This window comes from Macrosteles quadrilineatus, unplaced genomic scaffold (assembly GCF_028750875.1).
Source record: "Macrosteles quadrilineatus isolate MER2022 unplaced genomic scaffold, UCM_ALF_1.0 Scaffold_1__1_contigs__length_201487025, whole genome shotgun sequence".
Lineage (NCBI taxonomy): Eukaryota > Metazoa > Arthropoda > Insecta > Hemiptera > Cicadellidae > Macrosteles > Macrosteles quadrilineatus.
Window position 1 is genome coordinate 194,587,971 of NW_026542594.1, and position 11,554 is coordinate 194,599,524.

At 36.4% G+C, this 11,554-nt stretch overlaps 1 non-coding gene across 1 annotated transcript; it reads right to left on the minus strand.

The window, feature by feature from the left end:
- Window positions 1-317: 317 nt before the first annotated feature.
- Trnaf-gaa (transfer RNA phenylalanine (anticodon GAA)) lies at window positions 318-390 on the minus strand. Its single transcript has one exon. It is a non-coding gene; the product is annotated as a tRNA-Phe (tRNA).
- Between the last annotated feature and the right edge of the window lie 11,164 nt (window positions 391-11,554).

An 11,554-nucleotide genomic window follows, 5' to 3' on the forward strand; every position in this document is an offset into this window, starting at 1 on the left:
ATTTATTGAAAATATCGTTTCCTTCATCCTTTTCAGTCATTAGTTTATCTCTTTAGCGGCAGTAAATCATGAATGATTTTTCCGTTCAGAAAACTATTTTGTAATTTATCTATTATTGATACACCAATGATTTACCCACACAGTGATAGAATTTTTAGGTCAATTTCGAGTGCAATAGTCATTAAAGACTTAAATTTTAAACTATATAAAACATAGTACCAATGAAAATTAAACTATTTGGTAAGGAAAATATTATTTTACTAATGAGTGGAATATTTTGTGGGTTTATATGTCTCGTCACTAATGCAAAATGTTACTGCCGAAACCCGGGATCGAACCAGGGACCTTTAGATCTTCAGTCTAACGCTCTCCCAACTGAGCTATTTCGGCTGATGGCAACTGCCCATGAAAGTTAAGTGAAAGCTTACAACCCTTAGGCACAATCGTCATGGAGTTGTATAGTTACTGTCTGTTGACAACTAGTGGTGTACTGTATTTGCATTACAATTGATTAACTATGTTCCTCTTTAAATTTTAAATTAACGTTCGCAGCAAATCTACGAGAGAAGGGATAGAGTATTTGTAGATGTGTTGATGCTAAAAAAAAAACCATTCATAGTTAAAGAGAATACGAAGATAAATCAAGTATTACCGTAGTTGAAAAAGTGTATATTGTTAAATATATTGTAAAAAATATTGACTCAATTTGATTTAATCTTTATATCCACGGTTGGTGGAGTTAAAATTATTTCCATATTCAATTTAAATAGTCACTTTGATTTGTGAGGAGGAATATAAACGATCAAAACAATCATAAAATAAAATCAATCAAAATAGAATATTAAAGTTACATTAACAATAATTCTTATGACAATAACGCGTTAAATAACTAATAAATTACACCATAAACCTTAAATGCGACAAGAATTTCACTCGTTAACGCTGACAAAAAATTGAAATACAACATTAGTTCGATAGCAATTTTCATGAGAAGTTACCAGCGAAAAAGACTCAACAGCTTTTCTTAATACATTGATAAGACCTTGCATAACGGTATTTTATTTTGATTTGTTTTACCATCAAGTGTCTTATTCATAGCGAATACAATTGCATTTAAGAAAGAGAATATCCAAACATTTAAAGTGATAACCAAAATGTATGGACATTTATATATTCCATCAGATACCTTCTTTAAAAGACGAAAGCCATTAAATTTACCCTACATGATAATGTTATTAGTGAATCCAAGTTTGTAAAAGAAAATGGGACCGAACCATCCACCCTGTGGCATCCCTCACACATTCGTACATTCTCGTCAGATCTCCTTTTACAAGACGGGTGCAATAAATTTGTCATTACGCACGTCCATAAGTGTGTGGTGGTGTAAAATTTTTGAAAAAGAAATTGGGCTGAAACTACCCTTGGAGCTCGGACACACATATTCGATTTTACATTGCTATCGGATATATTTTTAAATCAAAACGCACGCAATAAGCAATAAAAGCTTCTAAGGTATCATGTTTAAAAGTGTATGATGGATCAAAATATTTAAAATACATAAACAGAACAAAACTTCCACCCAATGCTATACTCGCTCATTTTTACATTCTCGTTGGACCCTCTCATTACAAAACGAACGCAATAAAAGTTACTAACTACCAAGTTCAAATGTGTCAAATGTTAAAAAATATATGAAAATACTCGTGCCAAAACTACTCCATGGCACACCTCATTTGTAAATTCTAGCCCTATTTCCCTATTACAAGACGTACGCTTTACCGGCGCCCCTTTGCATATGCCCAGTCTGCCCGTTTATAAAAGCGGGCCTGGCCATAAACATACAGATAGATAGATATTTTTATGACGCTGACACTCTAAGGTGCATATTTTGCGGTGAAAAAAGACTTAACTATTATTTCTCTCGAATTAATAAAATGACAACCCTTTCCTCACTGAGATCAACTGGTTCTTTACTCAGTTTCAATTTTTTGATAGCCCAATGATCAAGAACACCTAATCCAAATTCAAACCAATAAATTTTGACTTCTCAAGAAAAAAGATCAAACCAGTAACCATTAGGAGTACACTTTTTCCACTCAGCTACACAGCTATGTGTAATCAAAATCACTATCACGATAAAATGTGTCCGACGAGTCAAGAAAAGAAAATCGGACCGAAACACCTACCCTGTAACACACCTCATTTGTACATTCCTGTCAGATTCCCTCATTACAAGACGGACGTAATAATTTTCAATTAATCAAGCCATTAATCTGCGACAGGCGCGATTACCAGGATCAGAAGCTCATTTTCAATTCAGCCTAGATTGTCCTCGGCCACGCCCCCCAGGCGCCATTGGCTGCACGCGAGGGGGCGGAGCCCCGACGACGACTCTATACAAGATTTACTACGACAGAACGCTCCTCATCTTGAATCGGAGGAAAAAGCTGTTTGACACTATTGGCTCTAATTTGTGGCTAATTAAGTGACCCGATCCTTGGGGGAAAAAGTTTAATTCGAAGAGCCTCCCAGGAAAAATTGCAAAAGAAGTGATTAGGCCTACTAGAAGAAGAGGTGGTTAGTGAAGTCTCTGCGAAGAGAGCTGTTGTTAGAAGGAAGTATATTTAGTATATACCCTTCATGGTAAACGTTTTCATCCCATCAGTATTTTACGATGATGGATTAAATAAATACGTTTTTCTGTGGCATTTTTTTCTTCCTGGAGTAAAATTCTTAAGAGTAAAAAACTAGCATAGCGTATACCTTACAAATTATATCCGTAAATAAAATAGATACTTAGAAAAAACAATGTAAGTCTGATTTAAGAATCCAAGAAAGGTTCAAATAATAATTTTTGATAATTTTGGTGCTCCAATTTGGCCTCTTCTTATCGCTTCAACTTCAACAGTAAAGCACAAATAGGCTATGTTCATTCTCAAAAATAGTCCTTTACAATTTTCCCTTATCAGAGAATCGATGGAGAACAATTTAAATTAAAATCAGCCTACAAAGCTTTACGTCCAAATCCATACTGCTAAATTAATATATTATTAACTAAATCTCTAAATTGCTGGAAGGTCTTTTCCATCAAGAAGAAAAGAAATCCTCGACCAAACCCCAAAAAATGTCAACTTTTCAAGCAAATCCCGTGGAATTCTAGAGACAATTTACCACCCAAGTAAAAAAGGTTTTAAAGTTCAATTGTATGACTTTAATTCCAGCACGCTTTAGCTAACCCACAAACCAGAAAGAAATTCAAACTCTTCGTCAAACAAAAATTTTCTGACACCTTGGAGTGAATCCCGTGAAGTTTCAACAAAACTGACAATCCAATTAAACAAAGAAAGGTGTTCTTGGTAAGAGAGCCGTGAGAACACCCCTGGGATGAAGGGTTACAGTCAATTTGCCAGGAGGGATTAACCGCAGGGTGTCAGGGTTGACGAGCAGCAAGAGCCCAAATGTCATCTGTCCAAACGTCACAAGCTCCAATGCTTCTGGACACAAGGTGATGTTGTGGGTTACCATCTTGTTCCGTGGAATTATCTCCTGTCACCTGACGGAGGTGACACTTTTAATCTCTTGTGTTTGTTTCGTGAAGAAAGATATGGTGTGTTACAATAATTGGAAAATTAACAAAATTATCGTGGAAGATAAGATAACTAACTATAAATTATTACAATAATGTACAAATCACAAATGCATGGAGTGGAGTTATGTTACAGGGATGCTGTTTCAGTCATATCACTGAGAATTAGAAAGATTCCTTAGTTCCCTGTGGTCCTATTCTACTTTTACAGTGTAGTGATGACACGGTCTATCGTCATAGTCACTTTTATTGAGTCCGTATTTAAATGAGTTAATCTGACGAGAATTGACGAATTAGTGAGGTGTGTCACAAGGTAGACGTTTCGGTCCGATTTTGTTTTCACCGATTTTCTGTATCAGTAAACAGTAAGAAGTTTGGCACTGAATCACTATTTTGAGATGAGAACTCAATTGAACCTAAATGTAATATTGAAACATAAGTTTGGGATAGCCTTACGTGGCTTTGTTACTGTTTCAGATGTTTTTATTTTATAGAAGAGAAAATTTTAAAACCCACTTATCAAGGCCAGCTGAATCAAATTTCGAACCAGCAAAAGACACCGGAATTCTCAGGATCGAGTACATTAGAAATCTTTCTCAGTCTATACTCAAGTTCAATTGTAATTTGGATTCAAAATTTCAAATTGCCTTGCCATTCAAAGAAATTTAAAATTTTAAAATTCCATATCTATCTATGTTTTCCAATAGTATGTCTGGTCTCATGATTAAATCGTTAAAAGCTGTCCTGAAGGCCGGGGTTCAATAAATCACAGGATCGCCAATATATTTTAGCTATTCAGTGATGCCTTAACTCGGTGGTTCCAATCCCTCTATAAGATGTAAGTCGAATTTTCACAATAAAAAAGATATATGTATGTTCTTGAAGGGGGAGAATGGAGAACACCCAATGCTCACATGGAGAACACCCTACTAAATTCCATACGAAATGTATTTACTGTATTTAATTGTAATAGAGATATTGAATCGACAAAGTAATATAGTGAGATAAATTGTATCAACCAAATCTCAGCACTGTATCCCATAGCCTATGGGTTTTCAGCAATAAAACGTACAAGTCTGGGGGTGGATGGGGGTTTAACGACTCCGATAGGGCTTATCTCTCCCCCTCCCCCGCAATTACGAGGTTTTTTGCTATCTTCCATCGAAACATGTCATTTCATCGATGTTTTCGATTGTATCCGATATTTCCATTCCCATTTTCCAAACGTTTTAATTTCCGCTTTCAGATAAACAAATTGCCGCCAGCCATCGCGGGGAAGGAGTCAAATTGATGGGAAAACCAAACCGCAACAGATTTGCTCGTGAAAAACGGAACAGTCGATGAATTTGCATTTAGTGTTGTCTATAGAAAACATTGATTTAAAACTGTATCTTGGCGATTTTTACTTTCAATAATTGAAACATTGTTTAGCTGGGTACATTAAAATATCTACTAACTGAGAGGTTATAGAGCAATAGAGCTCACTTTGTAATCTGAAGGTCAGCGGTTCGATTATGTGAAAAGACGAGCTTTTGGAGGTTATAAAACTTGATCCAGTAGTTCAACATTATTTGGCTTTAAAAATAAATAATCCCAGCTATGGAAAATATACTATTCGGGAACAAAGCTACAGAATTTATTACACTCATCCATCGATTCTGTTCTACGAGCTCAATAAAAAAAAATTAAAAATTGGGTGTACAACATTTACAACACAAACTCAAATAATGGTTATGCTCTCACCATACGAATTCATCTTCTAAATAAAATGTTTTTTATCACTCGGTTATTTGGGACTTTTTATTAAGGGAGTCTATTTAAATTTGACATATTCCCAGTAAATGATGAAAATGTGAAATAGTTCGTGTTTTTTAACCCAATCATTACCCCACGCAACCTAAACCTACTCTAGCATTAAGCCAATGACAAGGTTTGTATTCATTGATTAAACTCACTTAACATTACTTTCATTTTAATGGGGTAAACTATAATGACTGCATCCCTCTTCTTTAGCCAATGAATTTACAATCAATGCTTTTCAAGGATGTCCAATTCTGCATGACATTTAATTGCACGTCTAACCATCAAGTCAGCTACGAAGCCGTCGTGAGCGTCTCATAGCTTCTACGAGATAGTACCATTAGTACAGCATCTTCTACGAGACTCTACGAGCTACGAGTCTTATACTTACGACTTGTACGATTGGTCTGAGGAACGCGCTTTCTAAATATGACATCCATCATTGGATTCTTGGAACATCCTGCTGAGGATATGATACGTGGCAGAATGTGACCAACTAGGAACTAATGCTCCAACTAATGTCACCAACTACCAACGATGGCTTCTTGTAACGGATCCATCCTTTTGTTTTAGGTTCCTAGGAAAAGTGAGTAGCTTTTAGTTTTGGCTTGATTGGGTGGATAGCAAATATATATTGATCAACTGCCAAAGTTAGGAAAGATTAACATGCTTCAATTAGCAACTAACTGAAGTATTGTCGAAATTTACATTTTTTTCTCTTCTTTAATTCAATTATGGTTTGTCGATGGAAGTGCATAGTGAATTATAGGGAAGACTGTTGATTTGATCAATTCTAGCTTGGCAGTTTAAGATACAGTAGAACCTTGATAACAAGACTCTCATGGGATTATAAAATAAGTCGGGTTATCAAGGTTGACTTCTTATTGAGGTTTGCAATAGCATGTGTTTAGAGGTAAAATAAATTCAAGGGGATTTGAAAAATACACTTGTTATCGAGGGTCTACTTATTGAGGTCCTTCATACCAATAAGTATGGGTTCATTGAAGTCCTACTGTAGTATCCCTCTCAAATGGTGTAACATTCTCAACCTCTTTGAAACTCTCTGACAAATGTAACTAACATGTGAACGAAAATTTTGTAAATTTAGAAAATTTAGATGCCTAACACCTTAACAGAATCGAACACCAAAATAATTTGACCACCCAGCTCTACCTTTCCAACAAGAAATGCATACAGAAGTGCTAGAAGACGCATCCTATTATCAACGTACAAAGTTAATTCAAGGTAAAAAGAGCTTGAACTTGAGCTTGATTGACTTTTCTAGTACTAGAAGACTTATCACATCCTATCTAAAAATCTAAAGTTTTATGTTCGTTTTGCCATAACTTTTTCAAGACACAGATAGTAAACAACAAACAACCCTCTACATAGACCTTAGACCTTATACATCTTAAAATTGTATACAGCGTATCTTTAAAGATGAGTTCAGAGTATGATCACAAGTTTTGAAGCGGAGAGCACGGTTCAAATTGAATCGTACGCGCTGCAGTTTGTCAACATTTATAAATTATTGGGGAATTCGAGAAGAATGGAAAGTGTTTAAATTGGAGGCAACGTCCATTCAGCCGCGCGATACCATCTGAGTCCTCCTTTTTGGCGCGGCGCAGCCCATTACGCGGCAAAAACCGCGGCCCGCGCTCCCACTAATGATGATCGACTCCAAATTTGGTAGCGATCGGTTTCGAGTTTACGCAAATCGCGCAAAACAAACGAGTACAGATGTAGAGGCCAATTATTTAGTAATAACATTTAACCTTGATTCCACAGCTAACAAGGCTTTGTTCCTGGCGGAGCGGAGGTTTGACGAAGAGGAAATCTGGAGTCGAAGAATTAATTCAAAGAAGAAATGTTGGAAATGAGTATTTTAGCGAAAATGTTGGTGAGGTAAGGAATCGAAACTGGGACATAATAGGGTAGATTTCCGTATCTGTTGGGGCAAACAACCGAATGAAATATCGATTATTCGACTGTTTCATTCGATATATCGTTTGGTTAGTTAGGTTAACCTTACCTAATAACCAATATCGATCGATATAGCGATTATTCGATATACCGATCGATATTTCCATTCGGTTGTTAGTGGCAACAGATACGGAAGTCTACCCATAATTAGTATAGGTATGTTAGTAGAATCTACAAAAGTAGTAACTATATGACGTAGTTTTGTACCTTTTGCACCGGTAACTACACCAGCACTAGAAGAAATAAATGGTAAGTGGGCAATTAGCTGTTTTAGGGGCTGAAATTTAAGTTCTACTTGTCTAATCTGATTCCAAAACTGATTTGGAATAAAATTTATCGTGGTCCAAATAAAATACATGCTATGTCCGGTATATGTGTATACTGTAAAATTCATTTAATATTTTATTCTATTCTTCTTTGTTTACAAAAAAAAAAATCAAATTAAAACAATCTATTGGTAAATTACTCCTCTTCATCTGGTATTACAAGTCAGATAACCAATATCCCTTTGTAATATAAAATAATAGAAACCTTAGACATTTCAAAACGCATTAAAAAATACTTCAGAATCTACAAAAAGTATAAGAAGCTTATAAGCAGAATAAAAACACAATACGACGACTTAAAACCTGATAATTGATTGCCTAGTTCACCGTTGTAAATAATCAAAGTTCCAATGCCGTACATACAACAAGAACATGGTTTGACTGAAATTTATATTAAAGCAGCTATGACGCAAATAATCTTAAAACAAATCTAACTAAAAATATTTATCCATGGTCTTTAGAGTAATTAATTACTTTGGATTAAAACATCATGCTCGACTTTGAACAATAAGAATTCTACTTCCAAAACACACCTTAAATGATATCGAGAAATAAACAAATCCCAAACCTCTAAACCGGTTACAGAACTAGCCAAGTAAAATCACATCCACTAGGAACTATTTATAAGTGAATTAATTGGCCTCAATAAATACGGTGAGGTATTAATAAGCAATTAAAAGGGAAAACGGCCGACTATAATGTACGACCCGGGATGTGGCTATAGACGTTTATAGCCACGGGGTCTCGTAAACCAAGTGGTATTATTTAATTACCTCTGTGTGGTTTATGTAGACGTCTTAATCGAGTAAAACAGTAATACAGCATTTAGTAAATCAAACAGCCCACTCTCCGATTGGCTGTTTCATTTGCGAGCTGGGATTAATTTGTGCGTTTGATTGGTTGGAGTGTAGTCTAATTGTTGCAAAAAGTTGATATTGGTTCATAGATGTGTATTGTCATAGACAAATAGAATTTAAAATATACTGTCAGCCGTGCTGCGGTTACCATAGGTTCTGACACACACCACTGGGAGCGCCGAGTAGTTACGTAGCGCGTACGCCGTAACTACATGGCACCCTCAGCGGTGTGCGCCAGAACCTATGGTAACCACAGTACAGCTGACGGTCTATATTTAATTATTTTGTCTATGGTATCGTGAACCCTCCTCACTAACTACATGGCACCCCCAGCGGTGTGCGCTAGAACCTATGGTAACCGCAGTACAGCTGACGGTCTATATTTAATTATTTTGTCTATGGTATTGTGTACCCTCCTTACTAACTACATGGCACCCTCAGCGGTGTGCGCCAGAACCTATGGTAACTGCAGTATACTGTAGCTGACGGTCTATATTTAATCATTTTGTCTATGGTTGTGAACATTTATTTATTAAAATATTGAAAATAAAACATACAGGAAAACCAAAACAATTTGAATTGAAAATATATATTTCTGTACATTTAAAGCGGAGTCAATATTTTCATAGTCCAGTAACCAAGCTTTCGTATATACACAAATACCATTAGCTGCTTCCAAACAAAACAGCTGTTACAACCCTACTTGCGACGTTGCCACTCCGAAGGCCAAAGCGGCCGTGGTCTTACACTGCATGAAATTACCACAACTAATTAATCTGTGAAAGACGCAATCCATCAAAACAATGCCGAGGGACAATTCGCGAATAATTCCTCCTAATCGAAAATCAATTAAAGAGCTACAACGGAGCTGACAACGGAGCAAATTACAGTTGAGAGATAAATCTTACATATCGTGCCGAGGCGTGGCTGGTCGGTAGTCCCTGTTATTATTTCCATATAAACTAATGCCGTTAATTACTTTTAAATTAAATTATAAATCAATGTGTATAAATTAGTAAGGACACCGGACACCCAATTACAAAAAGCCCGGGGCCCAGATAAATCTAGCGGCTCTTTTGAGAATTTGTCTGGCGGTGCAACCGCGGCGCGCCTCTATCTATGGGATTGGGTATGGAGTTGGGTGTTCGTTGTGTTTTGGTTTGGATTCAATTTGGATTTGAAAAAAAAATTAACCTAATTTTATGTCCAGCGTAGATCACAATATTTAAAAACTGACAAGCCATCAGAACTCGGCAATTAGAAGGGAAATTCCGGGGTTTGTGCTCTAGGCATGTATGTATGAGTATGTTAATCATAAGTTGTCAGCTTTGTATTTTCATATTGGGACAAACAACCTCAAGAGGGGTTATAACGGTAGATTTGGGTACAATGGTGGTTGGGGAAAGCGCGAGGCACTCCACGCCATGGCTGACTTGCTCTTCATGGCCAGAACTAATTTCCCTAACGCTCAAATTTTTGTAAATAGTATTTTAATCCGATCAGATATTTCCTATAAAGCTCTTTTTGGTTTCAATGATCAACTCGAGTTAATGTGTAATAACTTTGGGGCTGTGTTTGTAGAGGCGAACTGCTGGGTTGGTAAGCAGCATTTGTCTAGAGATGGCAGGCATCTTAACAGGGATGGTACCATCAGCCTGGGAAAATTATTTTCTAGCATCTTAACAGAGTTTTTAAAGGCGAACCAATCTGATACTAGTGATACTCTGTTGCTCGTAAGACAACCCTCAGCCACTGAGTTGACTGCATCCCTTGATACTCAATCGGAAGCTGATAATACTACAGCCTCGGGAAACGAGATACAAATGGCTCAAAGGGGCGCAGCTTAGCATTTGCTCATGTCAATATAAGATCTTTGGGTACAGGTTTTGAGGAGCTGAGCTCAATCATTTCAGATTTTCAGTTTGACATTTATAGGTATATCTGAAACTTGGCTCTCTACTGGTATATCTTCTGATAGATATAAACTGCCTGGGTATGACCTTATTAGGTCTGATAGACAGGAAACATGCGGTGGGGGTGGTGTTGCAATTTTTATCAGGAACACAATTAACTTTCGTGTGTATAGCCTGAATGAGGTAGACTCTGGATTGGAACATTTATCCGTCATTATAAAGAGCAAGGGTGTGAGACTCGGAGTTTGTGTATATACAGGCCTCCTGGTGTCATCTACACAAAATTAGAATCACTATTTCAGGCAGTATTTGTAGATCTTGCTGCAGAGGTTGATAGAGCTATAATGCTTGGAGATGTAAACATAGACCTTTTATCGAAAACCAATTGTGAGCCAAATATCTAAGAAGGCTCATTCGCTCATCAAATGTTCTGCAAATGATTAATGTTGCTACCAGAGTAACTGAAAAGACTCCTCCACATTGATTGACGCATATAATGTAGAGAAAGGTACCAAACTTGAGAAATGTGGAGTAATTGACACATCAGATATTACTGACTATAGGGGCAAACAAATTACTGATCATAAACTTATCTATGGTCAAATTAAATATTATGTGAGCAGGAAAATTTGAAAAAATGTTAACATATCGAGACTTCTCTAAGTTTAACATCAATACAGTAGTCAGAAAAATTGCATCAATTGATTGGAACATAGCCTTACAAACAAATGAGGTACAGAAAATTGAGACGTTCATAACATCAAACATACGGCAGTGTATGATGAGTTAGCTCCTATGGTCGTTAAACGAGCTACAAGGAAAAAAACCCCGTGGATGACTCCAGAGCCCCGTGGATGACTCCAGAGATTAGCGAAATGATAAAGGAAAAAAACAAATTGAAACGATGTTATCAGAAATCTAAAATGCAAATAGACTGGAACAAATACAAAGGTGTCAGAAATAAGTTAAATTGTCTCATTAGAAATTCTAAGAAATATTTTTATAAATATAAAATATCCAACACTAAGGGTTCAAAAGAGTTTTGGTCGTGCTTGCGAGAATGCGATGTTGTTAGTGATGAAATTGGTA